Genomic DNA, 26,339 nt, shown 5'->3' with positions numbered 1-26,339 from the left:
CATTGAAGACTTTGTTCTTGACCTCGATCTTCTATATTGTCCAAAATTTGTATTTTTCAAAAAAATTTCGTTTACCAAAAACTATTCGAGACCAATTAAAGGGCGGTAGGAATATTCAGGGCTTTGTCCTAATATGCGAGCTGTTTTGTTAACATTTTGAAGTGATTGGAGCAATTTGGTTGCGCTCTGTATATTTCCGCGATATATTTCTTGCTTTATATTTCCTCGATATATTTCCTGCTATTAACGAGTAAGTGGAGATTTCATCTGTCAAAGAAATCGTTAAAATTTCGATTGAGGAATTCTCTGTGGTCTATTTAATTTTTTGCTGAATAAAAACAAGACTGTTTGTATATCAGGGCAAATTCCTGAATGTTCTGACTGCCCCTTCATCCATATCGAATAGTTTTTGGGAAAAGAAAACATTGAAAAACTATAAATTTTGAACAATATCAAACATCAAGTTTGAACATTAATACGACTAGCCTCAATTCAAGTTGGAACGATTATGTTGTGCGGGATAATTTGTCTTGCATAATTTTTTGTGTTCCATGTTTAGGGTTATGGATCAAATCTACAAAGCGCTCATAAATTAGACCAGAACATGGCCAAATTGATAAAAATTGATCGGAGGTAAAATATCTTTTAAAACTTGAATCTAGGGAGTCGATATCATCAATGGAGCATAAAAATTTTATGTTAAAAATTTATTTCGATTGCTGAAAATTGACCAAATAAAAAACCATACCAAGCATAAGTTTCCGTTTTCTGAGGGAGTCGGAACAAATATATCAATTTACATATGAGGGATGATTTTCAAAAATTCCAAAGAAATTTTCATTAGTTTTCACATTTTTTAAATTCATGAATTAAGTTTCATCAGTTATTTTATTTTAAACTATTCTATAGAAATTATAATGAAGTCAGAGCATTCAAGGCTTTGCGTTGATAAGAGCAGTCTCGTTCATTTTGTGTTCGTAATCGAAGTCACAACCGTTTTCAAAGAAAGTTATACCCTGGCTACGCAAAGCTTTAAACAGTTCTGCTAAAAGCAAATAATCTATTATATATTTAAATGCGGGCTTCACTATCTCGCCATGTTTAAGCTTTTTCAACGTATTATTTTTACATGTTTAAGCTATATCGTATATTGCAATGAGTAAGAATTTTTTTTCGATTTTCAATTTGATTTTAGTGGTTATTTTACCGAGTTTAAATTCACCAGCCCAATATTGAATTAGAGGTTGCGAATTTGGACTCCAGTTTTGAATGCCCGAATCATTTTACTTAACGAGATAAGACGATTTTTGAGATTTTTTCAAAAATTTTCAGAAATTTCAAATAACAAAATAATTTACAAAACTTGAAGTTCACAACCCTGTAGTTGGATACTTTCAGAGTACTATCAAGGATTGCGAATCTTGCCTCCAAATATGACTGCTCAAATCCTTGTAGTTTTCGAGATATGACGTTTTTTGTGTTTTTTTTTCAAAAGTTAACAAAAAAATTTTAATGAATTTTTTTTTCAAAATTTGAAATTCGCAACCCTGTAGTTGGGCGCTGTCAGAGTACTCAAAAGAATTACAAATCTTGCCTCCAAATATGATTGTTCAAATCCTTGTAGTGTTCGAGATATGATGTTTTTTGTGTTTTTTTTTCAAAAATTTTCAGAAATTTTGAATTATTTTTGTTTTTTATTAAAAATCTCAAATTCCCAACCTTGTCAGAGTACTCTCAAAGACTGCATACCTTGCCTCTAAGTATGCCTGCTCAATCCGTTGTAGTTTTCGAGATGTGACGTTTTTTGTGACTTTTTCAAAAATTTTTCACAAAACATAAATTTCTTTTTTTGTCGCCAAATCTGGAATTCCCAACCCTGTAGTTGGGTCCTGTCAGAGAACTCTCAAAGATTGCGATTCTTGCCTCCAAATATGACTGCTCAGTTCTTTGTAACTTTCGAGGTATGATGTTTTTTACTGTGATTTTTTCAAAAATTTTCAGAAATCTTAAATTATTATTAATTTTCAAAAATCTGAAATTCCCAACCCTGTAGCTGGGTACTGTCGGACTACTATCAAGGATTGCGAAACTTGCCTGCAAATATGACTGCTCAATTTTTTTGTAGTTTTCGAGATATGACTTTTTTTGTGCTTTTTTCAAAAATTTTCAGAAAAGTACAATTATGATTATTTTCTATAAATCTGAACTTCCCAACCCCGTAGTTAGGTCCTGTCAGAGTACTCTCAAAGATGCCGAATCTTGCCTCCAAGTATGACTGCTCAGTCGTTTGTAGTTTTCGAGATATGATGTTTTTTAAGGTTTTTTTTTGAAATTTTCAGAAATCTTAAACTATTATTAATTTTCAAAAACCTGAAATTCCCAATCCTGTAGCTGGGATCTGTCGGGAAACTCTTAAGGATTGCGAATCTTGCCCCCAAATTTGACTGCTGAATCTTTGGTAGTTTTCAAAATGTGACATTTTTTGAGATTTTCTCAAAAATTTTCAGAAATCTTAAAATTTTATTGATTTTTAAAAATCTGAAATTCCCAATCTTGTAGCTTGGTACTGTCGGAGTACTCTCAAAGATTCCGTATTTTGCCCCCAACTTTGACATCTCAGTCCTTTGTAGTTTTCGAGATATGATGTTTTAAGTGATTTTTTCAAAAATTTTCAGAATCGTTATTAATTTTCAGAATTCGTAATTAATCGTTCTTAAATCGTTATTAATTTTCAAAAATCTGAAATTCCCAATCCTCTAGCTGGGTAGTGTTGGATTACTATCAACGATTGCGAATCTTGTCTGCAAATTTGACTGCTCAATTTTTTGTAGTTTTCGAGATTTGATGTTTTTTTTGTGATTTTTTCAAAAAATTTCAGAAATCTTAATTTATTATTAATTTTCAAAAATCTCAAAATCGCAATCCTGTAGCTGGGTACTTTCGGAAATTTCTCAAAGATTGCGAATCTTGCCTCCAAGTATGACTGCTCAGTCCTTTGTAGTTTTCGAGATATGATGTTTTTTAAGGTTTTTTCAAAAATTTCCAGAATCGTTATTAATTTTCAGAATTCGTAATTAATCGTTCTTAAATCGTTATTAATTTTCAAAAATCTGAAATTCCCAATCCTGTAGCTAGGTACTGTCGGATTACTATCAACGATTGCGAATCTTGTCTGCAAATTTGACTGCTCAATTTTTTGTAATTTTCGAGATATGACGTTTTTTGTGATTTTTTTCAAAAACTTTCAGAAAATTTAGTTTATTATGATTTTTTGTAAATCTGAACTTCCCAGCCCTGTAGTTGGGCGCTGTCAGAGTACTCAAAAGAATTACAAATCTTGCCTCCAAATATGATTGTTCAAATCCTTGTAGTGTTCGAGATATGATGTTTTTTGTGTTTTTTTTTCAAAAATTTTCAGAAATTTTGAATTATTTTTGTTTTTTATTAAAAATCTCAAATTCCCAACCTTGTCAGAATACTCTCAAAGATTGCATACCTTGCCTCTAGGTATGCCTGCTCAATCCGTTGTAGTTTTCGAGATGTGACGTTTTTTGTGACTTTTTCAAAAAATTTTCACAAAACATAAATTTCTTTTTTTTTCGCCAAATCTGGAATTCCCAACCCTGTAGTTGGGTCCTGTCATAGAACTCTCAAAGATTGCGATTCTTGCCTCCAAATATGACTGCTCAGTTCTTTGTAACTTTCGAGGTATGATGTTTTTTACTGTGATTTTTTCAAAAATTTTCAGAAATCTTAAATTATTATTAATTTTCAAAAATCTGAAATTCCCAACCCTGTAGCTGGGTACTGTCGGACTACTATCAAGGATTGCGAAACTTGCCTGCAAATATGACTGCTCAATTTTTTTGTAGTTTTCGAGATATGACTTTTTTTGTGCTTTTTTCAAAAATTTTCAGAAAAGTACAATTATTATTATTTTCTATAAATCTGAACTTCCCAACCCCGTAGTTAGGTCCTGTCAGAGTACTCTCAAAGATGCCGAATCTTGCCTCCAAGTATGACTGCTCAGTCGTTTGTAGTTTTCGAGATATGATGTTTTTTAAGGTTTTTTTAGAAATTTTCAGAAATCTTAAACTATTATTAATTTTCAAAAACCTGAAATTCCCAATCCTGTAGCTGGGATCTGTCGGAAAACTCTTAAGGATTGCGAATCTTGCCCCCAAATTTGACTGCTGAATCTTTGGTAGTTTTCAAAATGTGACATTTTTTGAGATTTTCTCAAAAATTTTCAGAAATCTTAAAATTTTATTGATTTTTAAAAATCTGAAATTCCCAATCTTGTAGCTTGGTACTGTCGGAGTACTCTCAAAGATTCCGTATTTTGCCCCCAACTTTGACATCTCAGTCCTTTGTAGTTTTCGAGATATGATGTTTTTTGTGATTTTTTCAAAAATTTTCAGAATCGTTATTAATTTTCAGAATTCGTAATTAATCGTTCTCAAATCGTTATTAATTTTCAAAAATCTGAAATTCCCAATCCTCTAGCTGGGTAGTGTTGGATTACTATCAACGATTGCGAATCTTGTCTGCAAATTTGACTGCTCAATTCTTTGTAGTTTTCGAGATTTGATGTTTTTTTGTGATTTTTTCAAAAAATTTCAGAAATCTTAATTTATTATTAATTTTCAAAAATCTCAAAATCGCAATCCTGTAGCTGGGTACTTTCGGAAATTTCTCAAAGATTGCGAATCTTGCCTCCAAGTATGACTGCTCAGTCCTTTGTAGTTTTCGAGATATGATGTTTTTTAAGGTTTTTTCAAAAATTTTCAGAATCGTTATTAATTTTCAGAATTCGTAATTAATCGTTCTTAAATCGTTATTAATTTTCAAAAAACTGAAATTCCCAATCCTGTAGCTAGGTACTGTCGGATTACTATCAACGATTGCGAATCTTGTCTGCAAATTTGACTGCTCAATTTTTTGTAGTTTTCGAGATATGACGTTTTTTGTGATTTTTTTCAAAAACTTTCAGAAAATTTAGTTTATTATGATTTTTTGTAAATCTGAACTTCCCAGCCCTGTAGTTAGGTCCTGTCGGAGTACTCTCAAAGATTGCGAATCTTGCCTCCAAAATGACTGCTCATTTTTTTGTAGTTTTTGAGATATGATGTTTTTTAAGGTTTTTTTTCAAAAATTTTCAGAAATCTTGTATTAATTTTTTTTCGCCAAATCTGGAATTCTCAACCCTGTAGTTGGGTCCTGTTAGAGTACTCTCAAAGATTGCGAATCTTGCTTCCAAATATGACTGCTCAGTCCTTTGTAGTTTTCGAGATATGATGTTTTTTTTTTAAGGTTTTTTCAAAAATTTTCAGAAATCTTAAACTATTATCAATTTTCAAAAACCTAAATTTCCCAATCCTGTAGCTGGGCACTGTCGGAAAACTCTCAAAGATTGCGAATCTTGCCTCCAAGTTTGACTGCTCAATCTTTGGTAGTTTTCGAAATGTGACGTTTTTTGTGATTTTTTCAAAAATTTTCAGAAATCTTAAAATATTAATTTTTAAAAATCTGAAATTCCCAATCTTGTAGCTTGGTACTGTCGGAGTACTCTCAAAAATTCCGAATCTTGCCCCCAACTTTGACATCTCAGTCCTTTGTAGTTTTCAAGATATGATGTTTTTGTGATTTTTTCAAAAATTTTCAGAATCGTTATTAATTTTCAAAATTCGTAATTAATCGTTCTTAAATCGTTGTTAATTTTCAAAAACCTGAAATTCCCAATCCTGTAGCTGGGTACTGTTGGATTACTATCAACGATTGCGAATCTTGCCTCCAAATATGACTGCTCAGTTCTTTGTAGTTTTCGAGATATGATGTTTTTTGTGATTTTTTCAAAATGTTTCAGAAATCTTAAATTATTATTAATTTTCAAAAATCTGGAAATCGCAATCCTGTAGCTGGGTACTGTCGGAAAACTCTCAAAGATTGAAAATCTTGCCTTCAAGTATGACTGCTCAATCTTTTGTAGTTTTTGAGATGTGACGTTTTTTGTGATTTTTTCAAAAAGTTTTCACAAAACATATATTTTGTTTTTTTTTTCGCCAAAACTGGAATTCCCAACCCTGTAGTTGGGTCCTGTCAGAGTACTCTATAGGACTGCACATCTTGTTTCCAAATATGACTGCTCAGTTCTTTGTAGTTTTCGAGATTTGATGTTTTTTTGTGATTTTTTCAAAAAATTTCAGAAATCTTAATTTATTATTAATTTTCAAAAATCTCATAATCGCAATCCTGTAGCTGGGTACTTTCGGAAATTTCTCAAAGATTGCGAATCTTGCCTCCAAGTATGACTGCCCAATCCTTTGTAGTTTTCGAGATGTGACGTTTTTTGTGATTTTTTCAAATAGTTTTCACAAAACATAAATTTTGTTGTTTTTTTCGCCAAAACTGGAATTCCCAACCCTGTAGTTGGGACCTGTCAGAGTACTCTATAGGACTGCAAATCTTGTTTCCAAATATGACTGCTCAGTTCTTTGTAGTTTTCGAGATATGTTGTTCTTCCGTGATTTTTTCAAAAAACTTCAGAAATCTTAAATTATTATTAATTTTCAAAAATCTGAAACTCCCAATCATGTGACTGGGTACTATTGGAGTGCTATCAAGGATTTCGAATCTTGCCTGCAAACATGACTGCTCATTTTTTTGAAGTTTTCGAGATATGACGTTTCTTGTGGTGATTTTTTCAAAAACTTTCAGAAAATTTAGTTTATTTTGATTTTTTTAAATCTGAATTTCCCAACCCTGTAGTTAGGTCTTGTAAGAGTACTCTCAAAGATTGCGAATCTTGCCTCCAAGTATGACTGCTCAATCTTTGGTAGTTTTCGAGATGTGTCATTCTTTTTTTAAATTTTTTCAAAAAATTTTCAGAAAATTTATATTAATTTTTTTTTGTCAAATTTGGATTTCTCAACCCTGTTGTTGGGTCCGGTCAGAGTACTCTCAAAGATTGAGAATCTTGCCTCCAAATATGACTGCTCATTTTTTTGTAGTTTTCGAGATATGACGTTTTTTGTGATTTTTTCAAAAACTTTCAGAAAATTTAGTTTATTATGATTTTTTATAAATCTGAACTTCCCAACCCTGTAGTTAGGTCTTGTAAGAGTACTCTCAAAGATTGCGAATCTTGCCTCCAAGTATGACTGCTCAATCTTTGGTAGTTTTCGAGATGTGTCATTCTTTTTTTAAATTTTTTCAAAAAATTTTCAGAAAATTTATATTAATTTTTTTTTGTCAAATTTGGATTTCTCAACCCTGTTGTTGGGTCCGGTCAGAGTACTCTCAAAGATTGAGAATCTTGCCTCCAAATATGACTGCTCATTTTTTTGTAGTTTTCGAGATATGACGTTTTTTGTGATTTTTTCAAAAACTTTCAGAAAATTTAGTTTATTATGATTTTTTATAAATCTGAACTTCCCAACCCTGTAGTTAGGTCTTGTAAGAGTACTCTCAAAGATTGCGAATCTTGCCTCCAAGTATGACTGCTCAATCTTTGGTAGTTTTCGAGATGTGTCATTCTTTTTTTAAATTTTTTCAAAAAATTTTCAGAAAATTTATATTAATTTTTTTTTGTCAAATTTGGATTTCTCAACCCTGTTGTTGGGTCCTGTCAGAGTACTCTATAGGACTGCACATCTTGTTTCCAAATATGACTGCTCAGTTCTTTGTAGTTTTCGAGATTTGATGTTTTTTTGTGATTCGCCTCCTCCATCAGGGAATTGACCCCCTGCCAACCCAAAGGGTCCCCCTTTTGATAATTTTACAGAATTCCATTTTTGGCCGATCGACCCTAAAATTTTTCTAAAGGCAAATTTTCAGGGTCGGTCATACTTTCTAGGTAAGAATGATATGTTATCTTTAGGTAGTAAATTCAATTTTTAAGGAAGCACGTTGCCTCTGATTTTATACCTCTTTTTGTTTGTTCGACTCTGGGTGATTGTTGTCATCTCTTGTTTCTATGCAGCGTAAATGTTCCGTAGACAAAAAAGTTATTTCGTGGTCTTTGTTTTTACTAAAGCAATCGGTTGGTTTCAGAAGGGTCATTTCCGTTATCATTAGGTCTGCTAGTTGTTTTATGCTTTTTATTAGAAAAAAATCACCTGCTCAATCAAATTTTTTTGTTGAAAAACATACTTTAATTTTAATTGGCGCCAATATATACTAACTTTGAGGGGGAGCGCGCGACAAAAAAAAATGCGATTTTTTTGTCAAAATTTTTTTAAAAGTGCCCAAAAACGGCTTTTTTGACTGTTTTTTCCAAAATTTGCCTGCGGCGCACAAAATTTAGCCAAAATTGCGTCAAAACAGTGCTTTGGGAGAGCTCAAAAAATCAATTTGGTCGACATAAAAAAAACAAAAAAGGTCGTCAAAATTTTCGATTTTTTTTCGAAAATCCGCCCCCCCCCCCCCCCCCTCGAGAAAATCCTAGATCCGCCCCTGCCTCCAAATATGATTGCTCAATCCTTTGTAGTTTTCGAGATATGACGTTTTTTAAACTGAATTGATATCCATTTGTTTCGAATATTTTTTTACAATGAAACACCATTAGTTTTTCAGCATCAAGAATGACGTTCAGATTAATTTAAATCTTAGTTACATTCTTTTTGAGTTTTTATGTTTGTTATTCAGAATCATTGGCATGTATTATTGGACTATGATCTGACCACCATGTCTATGGGAATTTTTTACGACATCCAATAGATTTCAGATACGCGCAGGGGTGGTTTTTTGAATGTCCTGCACTTCTGTGGAACGGCAGCAGACCTGGCCTCGCATGAAAAGTTCGGCACGGGAAATCAATGCCTCAATGCCACTGAAATCATCTATGCCATTTTTATTGAACCAAGAGTAAAATAGGTTACCTCTATGTGAAATTTAGCTTTCAACTAGCTTAAGCGAAACATTTTTTCTATACAATTTAGCGGTTCATTAACATTATATCACAATATCATGCTTCTGTTCCCTCTTCAAATCTTTTTTAGTGTTACATATAGAAAAAAGTGAAACAAAAAGATAATATCTCCATGTATTACATTTTAAAGTCAAAAGCAATGAAGTTTTTCCAATTTCGATATTTGCTCCAATTTAACAAAACTAAGCGCAGATTAATTTTCTTCCTCATCATTTATGGATTAATTGTTTTATCTCTTTTGGTCAACAAACAGATTAGAGGTAAGAATGATATGCAATTTTTACTCCTGAAACTATTTTGCATTCTTTTATGGTTTTTCATTCGCTAAGATGATTTAATGTGATACTTTTTAATAAAAAATCATTCAATTTTTTGACGTTTTTGATTTCATTGACAATATTCAAAACGGACACAAAACGTGTATCATACAAGAAAAGGCAGTCACTGTGTTATTAGCACAGAGCGCTCCTTTCAACTATTTTTGAGAAAATGCCAAAAGGAATATATCTTTTTCCTTTTCCTTTTTGCTCCGACTATTGAAATGGAGAGGAACTTTGTCTTTCGGTGCATTTAGTTTTTTGATTTTTCAATGAGTTCCACGCAAAATCAGGAAAATAAATAATCATTGTAATGAATCGACTGATATGTCAGTTAAAGCTTTTTCAGTCGTGACTCCTACTGTCTTAAACTATTATTAATTTTCAAAAACCTGAAATTCCCAATCCTGTAGCTGGGCACTGTCGGAAAACTCTCAAAGATTGCGAATCTTGCCTCCAAGTTTGACTGCTCAATCTTTGGTAGTTTTCGAAATGTGACGTTTTTTGTGATTTTTTCAAAAATTTTCAGAAATCTTAAAATATTAATTTTTAAAAATCTGAAATTCCCAATCTTGTAGCTTGGTACTGTCGGAGTACTCTCAAAAATTCCGAATCTTGCCCCCAACTTTGACATCTCAGTCCTATGTAGTTTTCAAGATATGATGTTTTTGTGATTTTTTCAAAAATTTTCAGAATCGTTATTAATTTTCAAAATTCGTAATTAATCGTTCTTAAATCGTTGTTAGTTTTCAAAAACCTGAAATTCCCAATCCTGTAGCTGGGTACTGTTGGATTACTATCAACGATTGCGAATCTTGTCTGCAAATTTGACTGCTCAATTTTTTGTAGTTTTCGAGATATGACGTTTTTTGTGATTTTTTCAAAAACTTTCAGAAAATTTAGTTTATTATGATTTTTTATAAATCTGAACTTCCCAACCCTGTAGTTAGGTCCTGTCGGATTACTCTCAAAGATTGCGAATCTTGCCTCCAAATATGACTGCTCATTTTTTTGTAGTTTTCGAGATATGACGTTTTTTGTGATTTTTTCAAAATCTTTCAGAAAATTTAGTTTATTATGATTTTTTATAAATCTGAACTTCCCAACCCTGTAGTTAGGTCTTGTAAGAGTACTCTCAAAGATTGCGAATCTTGCCTCCAAGTATGACTGCTCAATCTTTGGTAGTTTTCGAGATGTGTCATTCTTTTTTTAAATTTTTTCAAAAAATTTTCAGAAAATTTATATTAATTTTTTTTTGTCAAATTTGGATTTCTCAACCCTGTTGTTGGGTCCGGTCAGAGTACTCTCAAAGATTGAGAATCTTGCCTCCAAATATGACTGCTCAGTTCTTTGTAGTTTTCGAGATATGATGTTTTTTGTGATTTTTTCAAAATGTTTCAGAAATCATAAATTATTATTAATTTTCAAAAATCTGGAAATCGCAATCCTGTAGCTGGGTACTGTCGGAAAACTCTCAAAGGTTGAGAATCTTGCCTTCAAGTATGACTGCTCAATCTTTTGTAGTTTTTGAGATGTGACGTTTTTTGTGATTTTTTCAAAAAGTTTTCACAAAACATATATTTTGTTTTTTTTTCGCCAAAACTGGAATTCCCAACCCTGTAGTTGGGTCCTGTCAGAGTACTCTATAGGACTGCACATCTTGTTTCCAAATATGACTGCTCAGTTCTTTGTAGTTTTCGAGATTTGATGTTTTTTTGTGATTTTTTCAAAAAATTTCAGAAATCTTAATTTTTTATTAATTTTCATAAATCTCAAAATCGCAATCCTGTAGCTGGGTACTTTCGGAAATTTCTCAAAGATTACGAATCTTGCCTCCAAGTATGACTGCTCAATCCTTTGTAGTTTTCGAGATGTGACGTTTTTTGTGATTTTTTGAAATAGTTTTCACAAAACATAAATTTTGTTTTTTTTTTTCGCCAAAACTGGAATTCCCAACCCTGTAGTTGGGACCTGTCAGAGTACTCTATAGGACTGCAAATCTTGTTTCCAAATATGACTGCTCAGTTCTTTGTAGTTTTCGAGATATGTTGTTCTTCCGTGATTTTTTCAAAAAACTTCAGAAATCTTAAATTATTATTAATTTTCAAAAATCTGAAACTCCCAATCCTGTGACTGGGTACTATTGGAGTGCTATCAAGGATTTCGAATCTTGCCTGCAAACATGACTGCTCATTTTTTTGAAGTTTTCGAGATATGACGTTTCTTGTGGTGATTTTTTCAAAAACTTTCAGAAAATTTAGTTTATTTTGATTTTTTTAAATCTGAATTTCCCAACCCTGTAGTTAGGTCTTGTAAGAGTACTCTCAAAGATTGCGAATCTTGCCTCCAAGTATGACTGCTCAATCTTTGGTAGTTTTCGAGATGTGTCATTCTTTTTTTAAATTTTTTCAAAAAATTTTCAGAAAATTTATATTAATTTTTTTTTGTCAAATTTGGATTTCTCAACCCTGTTGTTGGGTCCGGTCAGAGTACTCTCAAAGATTGAGAATCTTGCCTCCAAATATGACTGCTCAGTTCTTTGTAGTTTTCGAGATATGATGTTTTTTGTGATTTTTTCGAAATGTTTCAGAAATCTTAAATTATTATTAATTTTCAAAAATCTGGAAATCGCAATCCTGTAGCTGGGTACTGTCGGAAAACTCTCAAAGATTGAGAATCTTGCCTTCAAGTATGACTGCTCAATCTTTTGTAGTTTTTGAGATGTGACGTTTTTGGTGATTTTTTCAAAAAGTTTTCACAAAACATATATTTTGTTTTTTTTTCGCCAAAACTGGAATTCCCAACCCTGTAGTTGGGTCCTGTCAGAGTACTCTATAGGACTGCCCATCTTGTTTCCAAATATGACTGCTCAGTTCTTTGTAGTTTTCGAGATTTGATGTTTTTTTGTGATTCGCCTCCTCCATCAGGGAATTGACCCCCTGCCGACCCAAAGGGTCCCCCTTTTGATAATTTTACAGAATTCCATTTTTGGCCGACCGACCCTAAAATTTTTCTAAAGGCAAATTTTCAGGGTCGGTCATACTTTCTAGGTAAGAATGATATGTTATCTTTAGGTAGTAAATTCAATTTTTAAGGAAGCACGTTGCCTCTGATTTTATACCTCTTTTTGTTTGTTCGACTCTGGGTGATTGTTGTCATCTCTTGTTTCTATGCAGCGTAAATGTTCCGTAGACAAAAAAGTTATTTCGTGGTCTTTGTTTTTACTAAAGCAATCGGTTGGTTTCAGAAGGGTCATTTCCGTTATCATTAGGTCTGCTAGTTGTTTTATGCTTTTTATTAGAAAAAAATCACCTGCTCAATCAAATTTTTTTGTTGAAAAACATACTTTAATTTTAATTGGCGCCAATATATACTAACTTTGAGGGGGAGCGCGCGACAAAAAAAAATGCGATTTTTTTGTCACAATTTTTTTAAAAGTGCCCAAAAACGGCTTTTTTGACTGTTTTTTCCAAAATTTGCCTGCGGCGCACAAAATTTAGCCAAAATTGCGTCAAAACAGTGCTTTGGGAGAGCTCAAAAAATCAATTTGGTCGACCTAAAAAAAACAAAAAAGGTCGTCAAAATTTTCGATTTTTTTTCGAAAATCCGCCCCCCCCCTCGAGAAAATCCTAGATCCGCCCCTGCCTCCAAATATGATTGCTCAATCCTTTGTAGTTTTCGAGATATGACGTTTTTTAAACTGAATTGATATCCATTTGTTTCGAATATTTTTTTACAATGAAACACCATTAGTTTTTCAGCATCAAGAATGACGTTCAGATTAATTTAAATCTTAGTTACATTCTTTTTGAGTTTTTATGTTTGTTATTCAGAATCATTGGCATGTATTATTGGACTATGATCTGACCACCATGTCTATGGGAATTTTTTACGACATCCAATAGATTTCAGATACGCGCAGGGGTGGTTTTTTGAATATCCTGCACTTCTGTGGAACGGCAGCAGACCTGGCCTCGCATGAAAAGTTCGGCACGGGAAATCAATGCCTCAATGCCACTGAAATCATCCTAGCCATTTTTATTGAACCAAGAGTAAAATAGGTTACCTCTATGTGAAATTTAGCTTTCAACTAGCTTAAGCGAAACATTTTCTCTATACAATTTAGCGGTTCATTAACATTATATCACAATATCATGCTTCTGTTCCCTCTTCAAATCTTTTTTAGTGTTACATATAGAAAAAAGTGAAACAAAAAGATAATATCTCCATGTATTACATTTTAAAGTCAAAAGCAATGAAGTTTTTCCAATTTCGATATTTGCTCCAATTTAACAAAACTAAGCGCAGATTAATTTTCTTCCTCATCATTTATGGATTAATTGTTTTATCTCTTTTGGTCAACAAACAGATTAGAGGTAAGAATGATATGCAATTTTTACTCCTGAAACTATTTTGCATTCTTTTATGGTTTTTCATTCGCTAAGATGATTTAATGTGATACTTTTTAATAAAAAATCATTCAATTTTTTGACGTTTTTGATTTCATTGACAATATTCAAAACGGACACAAAACGTGTATCATACAAGAAAAGGCAGTCACTGAGTTATTAGCACAGAGCGCTCCTTTCAACTATTTTTGAGAAAATGCCAAAAGGAATATATCTTTTTCCTTTTCCTTTTTGCTCCGACTATTGAAATGGAGAGGAACTTTGTCTTTCGGTGCATTTAGTTTTTTGATTTTTCAATGAGTTCCACGCAAAATCAGGAAAATAAATAATCATTGTAATGAATCGACTGATATGTCAGTTAAAGCTTTTTCAGTCGTGACTCCTACGACATTAAAAACTTACAAAAAAGTTGTCCCGAGAAAAATTATCGAGAGAAACTAGTTTGAAATTTCTGATTTTTGAGCTAATGTCAAGCGAGTCAAGCGATCGAGTTGAGTACCTTTATATAAAATTTCTAGGCCAATAAAATTAACTTCTTCCAATTGGTTTTGGAAGCTTCATTTAGCGCTTCGACGGCAAAAAAATTCTATAAAAAGTTCAAATTATCAGTTGCAAAACGAAGTAGAAAAACAATTAAGATATTTAAAAAAATTGATGTCGATTAAGCCTAAATGACTCAACTTATCCGCATTTGTGTAGTTTTTTCATTGGACTACGCAAAAAACATGACGCTAAAATTCAGAAAAACAGAAAACACAGCAGCCAGCTAAACTTGTTTATTGTGCTTTTACTTGCTGCTTCCTCTGTGAGCCACGGCGAGTATCTCGCAAAAGCTGATTTAATTATAAAAAAATGTTAACTTAAAATTGGCGCTGGGAAAAAAGACCCAATTATTAACTCTTCGTACATCTCTAGAAACTGGTATGAAAGTCCGAGTGATCTGTCAACCGATATTGATTCGTGTTTCTAAAAAAGCTATGTTTTTATTTTTTTCTTCAAGTTACTTGCAAGACATGACCAGTTTGATATCTTTAGGTAGTAAATTCAATTTTTAAGGAAGCACGTTGCCTCTGATTTTATACCTCTTTTTCTTGATCGACTCTGGGTGATTGTTGTCATCTCTTGTTTCTATGCAGCGTAAATGTTCCGTAGACAAAAATTTTATTTCGTGGTCTTTGTTTTTACTTAAGCAATCGGTTGGTTTCAGAAGGGTCATTTCCGTTATCATTAGGTCTGCTGGTTGTTTTATGCTTTTTATTAGAAAAAAAATCACCTGCTCAGTCAAATTTTTTCGTTGAAAAACATACTTTAATTCTAAAATAAGTAAGCTTTGTAAAAAAAACTTCGCTATATTTTATATAAAGACAATTGTATGATTTTGAAACTCTAATTTTGTGATAATTATGAAAAACTGAGTCTATCTTTTTTTCACATTAAAAAAAAATTAATCTGTCTTATCTGAATTCAAAGTGAGACGATTATTTTTCAACTATGCATCAACATCATCTAGCAATTTTTCAGTGTGTTCCTGCTATAATTCTGGAAGTTATTGGTTTTAAACTGTTAAAAAAATGCTCTGAAGTCAATTTTTCAGTTGCGAGGATTAGACATGCGCTGAAGTTGAGACAGATGAGAAGCCATCAAAAATTTTCAGTGCCCCCAACCGCCACCAGAATATACTCGCCTCCTGAGAAGAATAACCTCACCTGTCAACAAGCATATGAGTCATTCAAGGTCACGGATAGGTGATTGCGAACACTTAAATTCATGACAAAACCTCCTATCTCAACTTGAAATTACGATTTTTTCGAACATTTTTTAGTTTCCCCAGGGATAAAATTTTTCAGTATTTGTTTGGAATGGCGCTAGAGGCCATTCTTCGCTCGTCACAACAAGTCGTTTTTGATATTTTTAATTCCTTAGCTTTGGCTGATGTATAAGCTTAGAGCGCTGCTTTGATTTTTTAGCTTATCGACCCAAAATAGCAGCGAAGTTGCTTGCAAAAGAGCAAAAATTCTGCCATCTATCGCATGTAATTTCTTGAAGGAAAAACTGAACCGTGAAAAGAACAACTGTACCAAATATCAACCTTTTAACCTCTGCAAGATACAAAAACTATTTTATCAGGACGAGATGGCTAATCGATACTCATTCGACTGCAGCTTCTTAAGAGCATATTGCGATGCTAAATCTGTCGGCCTAATGGATGCAAACCAAGGCGAAATCAGATGGAATTATCTCAGTGATTCTCCCAATAACAGAATGGAAACTCGACTTGAAGAATATTCAGAAGCACTTGATTTCGTTTTCATCAAGTGTGAATTGTCAGATTTTTGGGCCACTTATTTCAGACGCATCAGACATAGTTTTGCAATTGATGGAAGTGTGCAGCAACTGGTGTGGTTCACCAGAATAAACTCAAAGCCTGAAAACGACGAAGAAAACTATATTCAAAAAACAAGTCATAAATTGCCCAACATTAACATAATTTGGTTTGATTCCGTGTCGAGAACTGAATTTTACTACGCGTTGAAAAACTCAGTTGAAGCTCTCAGATCAATATCGGAATCAGGCGATAGAAAAGTTTTGGACTTCAAATTGTTTCAAAGTGTGTCAAGAGCAACGTATGGAAGTTTCCATCATTTATTTAACGGTATGAACAGTTCTCTGTCCATAATTAAAGACGAAATGTACCCATTGATGGCCGTTGATATGTATAAAAAATTAAAAGGCAGGGGTTACTTGACTTCGTTTTCGAGGGACGTGTGTTTTGCGCAGAACGGGAACACCGCCCTCAAAGAAACCTTATTCCTCCAAAAGTGAGTTTCAAAAAAATGAATATATTTCGTGGCATTTCAAATTTATTAGAACACAATTTTTCAATCGGTTTCGGAAAAATCTATGCCCGTCAAAATTCAGTTCAGTTTCTAACACAATTTGTTATTTTTCTTTTATTTTTTTGACTACTCTTGTTAATTTTGCTCCAATTTCATTTTTTTGCCAATGATGCTGAAATTTCGATTACTAAATTTTTCAAATTATTGCTTTTTTTCATTCCTTCTTTTTCCAATCAATTTTTCAATTTTAAGTTTATGGCAAAACTTTCTGTATTAGGTTTCAATCATATATGAAGATGGCCGGGAGCATGTACTTGGATGACCTGGGGCTGGCCTTGACATCGTGTCACGTGAGTTCCATGTCGATAGGTCACCTCGGCATGTTCTCTGAACGACAGATCTGCTTCAACGGACAAAACTTCGTACAGGTTACATAACAGGACAATATCCTTCGAACTTTTATCAAACTTTTTTTGGAACAAAGAAAAACTGGTAAGAAAAATAATAACTTAGAAATGAAACATTTTTTAAAATCTGCTTACAACTAAAATTTAGTACCAATTAGTATCTTTTAGTACCAATTAGAACAACTTCTCGACACCCAAAAACTATGGCGAGGCCTCAAAAGAAGCTATTTCACATTCACCGAAAGCAAGATAAACCACAACTCAGAACTAACTATGATCAAACACGCCGACAATCCGCTATCGGGTTACCTTCAAGGAATTAGTCGTCATGACAACGAATTGACAATTTTAATGTCAGATCATGGCAATAAGTTATCAGCCAGTTATGCATTAAACGCGTATCCAGAGTCAACCACAGGTGTATGGATAATATTTGGGCCCCTGATAATGAAAATAATAAATTTTCCTATAAGTGCATGATACTGAATATTCCTAACCGGTTGCCCATGTTAGGATAGTTTGTGGTTTCAATTTCAACTTTTTTTAAATTTTTTTTGACATTTTCGCTGGAAAAACTAAATAAATTTTGAGTCTAGTAAGTATTATTTTCGATGACCTAGCTTGGTCTAATTCAACTTCGAGTGATTGAGCTTAAAATATCAATTTCTTTCAGATGTCGAAAAATTTTTGGTCAAAAACTGATACTTACATATTGCAATTTTTATGGAGAAATGATACTTGCAATCTTGTACCGTTACCTTCTTCGAATTTCTTCAGCCGATCACATATACGCCCTTTTTTAAAGAACATGGCTTTGTTCACTGGGGCTCATCTATCAAACGCATTTCGAAACAAAGACCGCTGGCATCCATTTTTGTTCATCATTTTACCCAAGAGACCAGAGAGATTCTTCTCCAAGCAAGAATTGGCGGCGCTGGAGGGGAATCAAAAAAAACTTGTGACAATTTCTGATTTGCACTTTTTACTGAAAAAATTTGCTGTGACAGAACACAAAGAAGGCAAAGGTAAACAAATTTTTACAGTTTCGCATATGAGTTATCAAAGTGTATAAAAATTCTTAGTTTAATTTTGTCTTGTGAGTAATAACGTTTGGAAACTCATTCATTTCAAACAAGAACAAAATCAACCATTTTTATTTCGTTGTCCTACTATTGAAAATGGAGTGGAACTTTGTATACGGGTGTGTTTTTTTTTCATTTTTTTAAATATATTAATCATGAGCAATCTAGCATTCGATAACAAAAATTACAGTTAGCAGTTAGCACAGTCAGAAAGCCAACGAGAGGCTTCTTGAAGGCTGCCCCGTAAAAAGTAAGTATCATTGACGTCATATCAAATCAAAATAACTAAATGAATTAGAGATCAAACAAGAGGTTTTCTTAGAGAGCAATTAGATTAGGCGCACACAATTTTATTTCAATTTAATTCTTTTAAAATTGAGCCAGCAGAATGGAGTGAACACGATCATATGTTTACTAAAGTATGAACTGGTGCAAAAAATCCTTTAGTTACCATGAGAAAACAAGTGGGTTCAGCTCTTTAGAGCCGGTAATCCAGTCGTCATATATTTTTTTCTAACTTCCTCTCCTTGAGTCCACTGATCGTCGGCGAGAGGTATTCCAGGTCTAACCGAGATCTCAGGGAACTTAGAAACAGTTGCATCGAGTCTAACGATACAATTCATTACTCAAGCAATTATTACCTATAATATATGAATCTGGTATTAAATGGTAAAAGGCAGTTTTGGCTTAATTTGTTCCAAAAAAAGTGGGACAAATAAACTCCAATTTGATAAAACATTCTTAATTTAGCAACACGATGGGAATAGAGTTATATTTAAATTTGCTTCTCTTTGTTGGCAAAATACAAACAGCTTGTGCATATGACCTTGTGGAATATAAACTTGCCTTACAATTTCGCATCAAAACTTCATTCACATTTTCTTAAAAAACACATAAACATGCAATTGACAAACTGATGGTATTTTATTTTTGAAAATCTAGTCCGATATGGAATGACGATAGCTTTTGTGAAACTTTATGCAAAGAAAATCATTTTTGTAACTTATGAGTACAATCCAAAGAACTTTCACGGACTACTATAAACAAGAATTCCATATTGAACGCAAGAGTGAACGTAAACTCTGTAGTACATAATCATTTGTGCAATAGTCATCACCATATCAAGGCGGTAAGCAACTCCACAAAAACTGACCAATTTCTTCCGAACATTGCCAACATGATATTTGAAGGAAAGTTTATTATCCAGTTAAATACCCAGGTACTTGCAGCTAGCAATGGGCTGCAAGCAATCCATTCCAAAAGTAATCCATACATTTGTCAAATTCGAAAATACTCATAAATTGGAATTCGATCTTTCAAAGGTAAGCTTGTTGTATCTCATCCAGTTATCTATTCGAATTCAATTTTCTTGAAAATCATGGCGAGAAGCAATTTTATATTTGATAATAGATGTATCATTAGCAAACAAGGTAAGTTTGCAACTTTTTACAACCTTAAGCAGGTCACTGATGTATATGTAAAAAAAAACAGGAGTCCCAAAACGGAACGCTGTGGTACCCCACACTGTCCATCCTGAAAGTCGCTTTGAACTTCGTTCAAAATTTCAAACTGTTTCCTATTTGCAAAATTGTTTCCTATTTCCTAAAAAATAAGGTATTTTTTAATCATAACAAGAGGATTTCCTCTAACGCCATATCACTTTAGTTTATATTGTAAAATTGCATATATAACAGTTTCGAAAGCATTCTTAAGATTCAAAAGAAGCGCATCACCTCTATGTTCTTCTGATCTTTCTAGTTTCGAATCCTTTCTGTTACTTCGAGAATGGCCTTAGCAGTACTTAATTTACTACGAAAAGCAAAATGAGTGGCACTGAGCAACTTGCAACTTTCAAATTAATTACTTAACCTGGAATGGATAGCTTTCTCAAAAGCTTTGATAATATTGATAAATAAGATTATCTCATCTATAAATAAGATTATCTCATCATTTCTTTTTCTTGAGTTCTCGGGAAAAATATTGAATGCTGAACGTTTTCAATAAAAATAGGATCGGCATTTTCTCCAAAATAGTAGCTATTTTTTCACTAAAACTTGGACCAACGTTCACAAAGAAATTGTTCATTTCTTGAGCCTTTCTTTCTTTAACTTCGCCAGGTACGGTTTGATCTTTTCGTTTTACAAGATTTGCTGCGACTATCTTATGATATTTATGAGTCTTCGATGTATTTAATTTAGCACTCCAAGTTTTATTCAAATACTTTCTGTTCAACTTATTGGATTTGTTTCTTAATGATGTATACTTGATCTAGTGATCTTCAGTAGGATTTTGTGTTTAAGATCTGTATGCTTGAACTTTTTCGCGGCTTTTTTAACAGCATTTGATACCCATGACTTCTTCTTGTTCGATACTTTGCGAATTTGAGACGGAGTGAACCTATCAAGGCAGTTGATAAGAACTCTAGAGATGTTCGCGGCGCATTCATTCGAATTGAGTACCATACAGTCATTTGCCTTCAATTGGATTGTAAAAGAAACGCTAATTTTAATCAAGTAACATCATTGTCAAAAACGATCAGATCCGATACGATATTCTCTATCAATTGATTAGCAATTGATTTCGACAAAGAAATATTTACTTCAGCCATAAAATGATCTACAGGACCTCAATGACGGATATAACTACCGTTTATTGCAAAACTGCCCCAAACCAATGCAAGAATTTTGTTTTCGTGTTACACGAGTTTATGACGAAGGTGATAAAAGTTGTTGATAACCAAAAGAACTGATTTTTTCGGTAATATTAATTCTTGCGTTATACAAAACTGATAATAAAATCGCCCATAACTGCTTTTCTTTTTGTTGACTTGGTTTCGTTGAGAAACTTTTGTAGTCTCTGAATCAAATCTCCGACCTTCATAGAGGGTTGCCGATAACTACTGTGAAAGTTGTTACTGTCTTATCAGCCGCAAAAACATCTAGCTTCAAAATTTCTCCTTCTGGCTCTTCAACTAAATGGTTTCGGTTGAGATCCTTTCGTATGTATAAGCCCACTTCACCTCCTCTGCTGACCCTGGGGCTCGAGAAAAACGTGTACACTTATAAATTGAGCAAGTCAGTCGAGACATTAGGTCTCAACCAAGTTTCAGTGACAGCAATGTCACTAGGCGCAATTGCGAGTTTCTCAATGCTTATTTCTAAGGATTCGAAATTAGACCTAAGCGACCGCACATTATTGTTTAGTAGAAAGACAGCCTCGGAAACTGGGGAAATGATAATCGGAACATATGAACGTAGATAATAGGAAATAAGATAGCTGTACTGAGACAAAACTACTAAGCCCTACTGAGGCTGTCTCCGAAAACAAATTCCCCCTGTCTTCTCCAGTAAACACACACGCCGTATTGCTAACATGAGAATAAGATTCATTTTGAGAAAATTGCTTTTGTTAAAAAATCATTATAATGCATTTTTTTTCAGGTTCAATTTTGTTCTTTTTTACCAAAAAAAAGGATTTTTTTTTGCCTGAATTCAACCTTTTTGGAGTTGCCGTGTTAAAGTGTCGCCTTTGAGTTGCTTGCTTGCCAAGATTAATCATTGAACCAGTCGCTTTCTTTAACAATTGTGCTTCACCCGAAGCAAGCAGCGATTCAGCATCTTCAGCGTCAGCCACACCATGAGTAAACCTTTTTCCCTTCTCGCGTTGGATGAAAAATTGTGGTGCATAATTGTTTGTCGTTGATTTCGATGTGAGATCGTTCAAGTAATCGAGTAAATTGAAAACTCTCTTTGTTAGTCTTTCAAAAAGGTATACCGGTTTTATATTGATTGCGTTTAGATAATTTCGTTTAAAAAACATACCTGCCCAGATGCGATCTTTGAGATCGAAGAAAAGAAATTTAACAATTATAGCAGGAGGGTTTTGAATATCTCGGATATGACCCACTGGATGGCATGCTACCATGGAGTCCCGAGGAACATTGATATCAATTGCTTCACAAAATAAAGCGATTTCATCCTCAACGTAATCTGTGCTATGTCACCAGGGCAAACTTTTGATGATTACGCAATCCTTTGATGTGTATCGCTCGAGGTCATTGACTTTTTTCTTCAGAAACACTATCTCATTTTTCATTTAGCAATTGTCTCGTTTTGAGTTTGAACATGCGCTAGTAGATTCTGAAGTGTCATTTTCAATGAAGTGTCAGTGTCATTTGACAGTTGATCGATGCTTTCTTTGATATTGTTCAGCATCATGACAGCTCTCAGTAGGATGTAAGATTCATCCCAATATGCACTCCAAATCTTATCCTATTTAATAAGTTTATCAAAACAATAAGGCTGTTTTTTTATTTTTGTTTTTAATGCAAAATCAGGTACCACAAATAATCATCGGACTGGGTTGATAAATATATCATATCAAAGATTTTTTTCGGGATTTGAAACATCTTAAAAATTTCCCTATAAAATTTCCCCATTCTGAAGTTTATGATATAGCTTTTTTGGGCGAGCAAAGCGAGCGAGCATACTTGTTAATGTCTAGATTAAACCGTTTTCCTTTTTTTATTTATGCATCGTCATTTTGGGAATCAAAATTTTTGCAAAAAAATTCAAATTAACTGTGAATTTAAAAAAATCTTTATGATGACTTTTCTTGTTTTTGTGGTCAATTTCCTTCAAAAAAGTTTGCCAATTTGCCTGTTTTACTGTGATTGTCAAACGTGCATAAATTTTAGTTTTTTCTTCCGATCTTTTTATTACACCAATCAGGAGATAATGACACTTATTTGAAAAAAAAACTTTTTTTGTGTGTTTTCTAAAGGCTACTTGTTCACAGAAACCGGCTATTCTTGTTTTTTTAGTCATGAACATTTTTAATAATATATTTACCAAGAATGAGAAAAACGTCATTTTGCATTCATTTGATCACGGTTTATGTGATCACAAATTTCCCAGTGTCGAGAAAAACCAGTTTAAAGCTTAAGATTTTTCGTCTAATTTTGAGCGAGTAAAGCGAGCGAGCAGACTTGTTAATGTCTAATTTAAGCCGTTTACAAAAACCTATTGTTCCGACTTTCGATACGAAATTAACGGAATATTTGTGCTCGGGGTGGGTTTTTTTTTTCTTCAGACAAATTTCGACTTTTTAACTAGCCATTTTTGACGGAATTTTCTTACATCATTCGAAAGGTTTTGTTGTCCTGAGCTTAAATTTGAAAAGATATTTCACCTGTGATCATTTTTCGTGAAGTTATGAGGGTTTAAAGATTGCCATTTTGACCATTTTGACCAATTACTTGGGACAATTAACGCGCAATATAATTCGCGCTATTAACGCGTAAGAGGAGGTTTAATCCGTCTTATAAATTGTTCCAAATTGGTTGAACGAAGCTTATTTGCCAAAATTGATTTGTTACAAGGAACAAAATCTATCTTTTTGTACTTTATATGGCATGTGGGGGGATGATTTTCATAAAAAATTTCAAGTTTTAGAAAAAAAAATTTCATTTTTTTTCTGTGTATTACTGCTGCTCAAAAAACCTTAAAAGGCAGTCGGAACATTCAGGGCTTCGCCCTGATACGAGCATTCTTGTTTATGCTTAGTTTTTGTTTTTATTTATTTATGCTTAATGTGTTGTTGGTCCGCCAATTTTGAAAACAAAATCGGTGGACCAAGTACACATTCAAATTTTTCCAATAGAAAAGATGCAATGTATCTATAATACCATGAGAGTTTGGCTTTTTTTTTCAAACAGCTTATAGTTTTGACGATTAGTCTGAACCTACCATTTTTGTATAGATAGTTCCGATCATGGAAACAACACGACAGGAATTCTGGATCCTATAACTCCTTCAAGAACATGCAATGACCTCAGGAGTCAACTTACATCACCAACAAACCCAGATGAACTTTGTATCTGCGAACGACCTGAGGTATTCGCGACTCAGTTCGAGCTGAACAAAGTCGTAGAGACAGTTGAATCGCGACTGAACTCACTAGTATCACGAAACGCAACACATAATTGCAGACCAATAGAAATTGCCCAAATTAACGGCAACTCAATGACCAAAAGACAACTTTCACACAATATTGCGACATTTTCGGGCAAATTGGAAGTGAGAGATTATGTTTTCATGAAATCAAAAGTTGTGTTCACAGTATATTTGGAATATAACTTGCTTAATTCAGGCAGGCGAAAACCAAATTTGCATTCACAGCAAGAAAGTCCCTCTAATATTCTGTAACTTGAAAAATTAAATAAAAAATCTGGCATATTTTTCATTTTGTATTTCCCAAAAAGTCAATCAACACGATGAAACAATAATCATTTTTTATTAACAATCACGGGGTAAGAAAGTTGCAAAAAAATGAAAGCGAAACCTAAATGAGGGTTTATCAAAGATCTTTATTTCAAACGAACAGCTTGGAGTTCCAAATTTCAAACTCCTTCTTCTGTTTACGAGGATTTTTCGGCTCTAAAAAACCCTCAGACAAGCTTCGTTTGAAAACAGCAAATTTGAACTATACAAACATGCACTATACATTTTTGAGGATGATAAGATATTTTCCGAGTCTAACTCAAAAATGATAATAATCATAATAAAATCATATTCGAGGGTTAGGTACAAACATTTTTTTTTTGAAATCAGTCAATTATCTATTTGGTTCATTTTTTCAACATTTTGTTTCGTTCAAGTCCACGTTTTACATTACTAGCAAAGTCTGCACATAGCTAGCCAACTTCTCTTCATTGTAGAACATCCGTACAAACATTACTTTTCTTTATGCACTTTTTCCACTAGTCTATTTTAACCAAATTTGTACCATGCTTGGTTTTCGCCGTGAAGTGATGGCGTTGAAAAACGTGATTCGAGAGGATTGGTTCTCCCGATTTGCCAATTGCGCCTCCAAAACACCCTGGGTCAACAACCAAGTCTGTCTATGTGGCGTGAACGAGTTCAAAACCTAATGATGTTTTGTCCTAGGAGCTACTGGAAACTGAAGTTTGGTTTCTTTTGGTCTTTATCTTCACTCAACTGGACTTTAACCACTATAGAGTATCATAAAAACATTTGCTTATTCACTCAATATACAAATTTAAAATTTTCATCATTGTTTTAATATATTGCTCGACTAGCTTTAAAGGGAGCTGCTCCAATCAGAAGCAGCAAATTTAGAATTCTCAATTGAAAGCTCAGTGCTAATTTACTGTATTTATTTAGGGTTGGAGATTCTTTAGTAGCTAGTGTCATACCTCAGTGTATGAGTATCTCAGTTACTGAATCCGAATGGATTGATAAACAAGAGTTCTATCCGAAGCCATATAAAACGACTAGTTGAAAGACAAAATTTATTGGCCACTGAGCTACAGTCCAAGCATAGGTCATGTCTGGAGTCTATCAAGGTCAACCGACCAAATAATCAAATATCTAGTACGGTAAGATTAACATAAAGATGAATAACATAAACAACATATATGTACTGAGTTTATCAATCCAGACCGGATGACATTCTCCCTTAGCGAGGAATTTGAAAATACAATGTTTTTCAATTTGAGTTTTATAGTCCCTGTGGGACTCGCTACTATTCCTGTTCAATTTTCCGTTGGGATTTTTCCTGACTCATTGTTGTTATCGTCCTCCATGTTGTTTTCGTGTTCTTCATCTTCGTGCATTTCTTCGTCCTGCTTTTCCTCTGTAGCTTCTTCCGTTACCTCCTTTACTCTCACGAATAAAATGTCTTTATCGTTCATGTCAATTGTGCTTTCCGTTGGTGAGGTCAAATCAACGATTTCGTTCTGTTTTTGTTTGTTTTTAGGGCTGATAGCTTTGAGAAATCTAACGCAAGCCTGGTACTTTGGAGTCTTTTCTGTGAAACCCATTTCTTGAATGAGCGGTTTTAGACTTGGATTATTCTCTGTTTCCGGTTTGTCTGGTGGTGAATCGATTTCGAATTGCAGTGGTGTTTTCGTTTTTTGGCTGGCGTCGTTTATGGTGTTGATTAGGATTGGGTTTCCAAGTGCGTTTGTGAGGGTCAATTGGCGATTTCGTGTTGACTTTCGTGTCGGTATGGCGGCACTTGCTTGTGGCGTGCGCTTTTGGTTGAGCCTCTTAGGTGACGGTGCTATATCCTCTGATGGTGTCGATGAATTGCCCTCGTTGTTCAAACTGCTAGTTTCCTTCATTTCTCGATTGGTTTTGCGTTTCAGTGGTTTCTTCCGTTTGCAGACTCATACCACGTGTTGGTTGCAGCTTGTGATTCGAACGCCCGCCTGTTCTCTTCCCCATCGTTTTTGTTTTTCTTTTTTAATGGCTGTTTTGGTTGTTCTGGTGCCCTGCCGCTTTTCCCGCTTGGTCAGTTTCTAGGCACTCCCGTCCCTTTGTCCTCCTTGAACAT

The 26,339-nt window shown here is 33.7% G+C and overlaps 1 protein-coding gene across 1 annotated transcript in view; it reads right to left on the bottom strand.

Annotated features, from left to right (window-relative positions):
• Positions 1-22,271, bottom strand: part of LOC134845487 (uncharacterized) — a 288,095-nt gene extending 265,824 nt beyond the window's left edge. The window contains exon 1 of the mRNA XM_063862384.1: positions 22,255-22,271. The gene's annotated coding sequence lies outside the window, so the exon portion shown is untranslated. The remainder of the gene's footprint in view (positions 1-22,254) is intronic.
• Between the last annotated feature and the right edge of the window lie 4,068 nt (positions 22,272-26,339).

The sequence above is a fragment of the Symsagittifera roscoffensis genome, chromosome 5, assembly GCF_963678635.1.
Source record: "Symsagittifera roscoffensis chromosome 5, txSymRosc1.1, whole genome shotgun sequence".
NCBI classification, from domain to species: domain Eukaryota; kingdom Metazoa; phylum Xenacoelomorpha; order Acoela; family Convolutidae; genus Symsagittifera; species Symsagittifera roscoffensis.
This window is presented reverse-complemented; position numbering and strand designations above follow the sequence as displayed.